This window comes from Branchiostoma belcheri, unplaced genomic scaffold (assembly GCF_001625305.1).
Source record: "Branchiostoma belcheri isolate BF01 breed outbred unplaced genomic scaffold, Haploidv18h27 scaffold99, whole genome shotgun sequence".
NCBI lineage: Eukaryota > Metazoa > Chordata > Leptocardii > Amphioxiformes > Branchiostomatidae > Branchiostoma > Branchiostoma belcheri.
In genome coordinates this window covers 640,360-642,364 of record NW_017804675.1, presented here as the reverse complement: position 1 = coordinate 642,364, position 2,005 = coordinate 640,360, and the positions used below count along the sequence as shown (strand labels likewise).

The 2,005-nt window shown below is 41.1% G+C and overlaps 1 protein-coding gene across 1 annotated transcript in view; it reads left to right on the top strand.

The window, feature by feature from the left end:
• The window catches only part of LOC109462075 (acrosin-like), a 3,991-nt gene that overhangs the window by 1,477 nt on the left and 509 nt on the right, over positions 1-2,005 (top strand). The window lies entirely within an intron of this gene.

Here is a 2,005-nt window from a genome sequence, read left to right as displayed (position 1 = left end):
TTGAAATTGGACGATGTAATGCCAGAAAACTCCGGAACACAAAGGCGTAACATCGATGAAGGTTAGACATCCAGATAGAACATCATATACAAATGTAATACAAAATGAATCAAGCAACTGGAGAAATGCTCTGAGGATTCAGGCATTAGCATCTGCTGTCTTCCATCTGTCACTGAGTTTGTAGGCCCAAGCTATAGCTTTCCTGTTTAGGGTGGAGTTTTACTTTCTTACCATGTTTTTTTCTAGTTTTTCTGTTTTGTATAATTACCTCCTGTACTTCCTGTTTGGTCCCCTCCCGTCCCCTCCCCGGCTTCATGAAGAACTTTGGTCGGCTGTTTGGGTCGTTGTTGAAGATGTGGTAATTTCTGGTGTACTGCAAAACCTGCAAACAATAACCAACAAATGTCAATAGTTTAATCTCACGTATATATATCACGAAGTAATAAAGCACATAAAGCACATTTCTTAGTCTAATCCTTTGACAGTTGGGGCACCTCAGAAGATCTGTTGAGCAGTTTTCTCCAACCTTCTGGGTTTACTGTTTATTTAGTGTCTTGTTGGTCCATTCTCTGATATCATCCTCGCATATTTTCTGTTGCCTAGCCCTCATTCTTCCTGGATATACTAAATATGGCAGGACATTGATAGTTGATGACCACAGCTGGACTAACCGAATATGAATGCTTCCATTGTGGTACAACAATGATATTTCTGTGAATCCATTGACCCATATTATTAGTATACATTATTAGGTCCCCTATGAAAGTTGTAAAAGTACTATTTATAAAGGCAACAGTGTGCTCAAAACGTCAAAAAAATCTGTCAAGTCACTGAAGTTTTTGGTGAAGGGGGGAGGGTCATTGCCCTCACAGTACATGTACTAGTATACCCCCCAGGAATAGTCCAGTACCATTCTAAAGTAAAGTAAATCAATCATTTTCACTTCACTCAAAACATAAAGAGACACCACAACAGCTTCGGGGGACATGGCAACTTCTTTTCTTCTTCTGGAATCTGCCTGAAGGTTCTAGAAGATCCTTACCTTGATACACCTTGGAGAGTTGACAATAAGTGGCTCTGTCTCGATCTTGGTGACGAAGTAGTGCTGAGCGATGAACGGCAGCTTGACGTGCCCCAACAGTTCCGGGAGTGCAGATCATCATGTATTATCACTATTGTCCTGGGTAAATAAATAAAGAACAAAGAACCTACCTTGATACATCTTGGTGAGTTGACAATAAGTGGCTCTGTCTCGATCTTGGTGACGAAGTAGTGCTGAGCGATGAACGGCAGCTTGACGTGCCCCAACAGTTCCGGCAGGGCGGCCGCTCTCCTCTGAACACTGTACTTGACCCAGGACATCACAGCCTCGTACACCCGCTCCTTCATCACGCGCAGGTTCGCGCTGGAGATGTAGTCTACCACAAACTTCTTATCCAGGGCTGGGAATGATAGAAGGAAGGAATGAATATTAAATGAATGAACGATTGAATGCATAGGAAAATTGTGGTTTATTATAGGAACACTTTTACTTATTGGCAAGCAAAGATGTTTAAAAAATGGACAGATGTTTAAAAAATGGAAATAAACTTTCAAAGTTTGGAAACAGATTTTGAAAATTTGGAAATTAGATTTAAAAACATTTGGAAATAAAGTTTGACATCTAGAAATAGAGTTCGTACATTTGGGAATAGATTTTGAACATTTGGACAAATTTTCGAAATCAACCGATTTTTTAGTAACTCTTACGTACATTGTAGGGATCAACCCCCTTGGGCAAAAAACCAGTGGGTATGGCCCCTGCATTAGTGTATTAACTGTGTTTTAAAGTTTAAGTGCAATGAATTAATTGAAATATAGACAATGACAACTAACTTTACCTATGAACTCCCTGCTCTGGCAGACGTCTAAGAAGTGATCCAGGACGAACCCCTTGGCGGTCTCGGCCAGCTCCTTGCAGTGGTGCGTCTCCGCGAACTTGTGGATGCCGATACAGTTGGTCGGG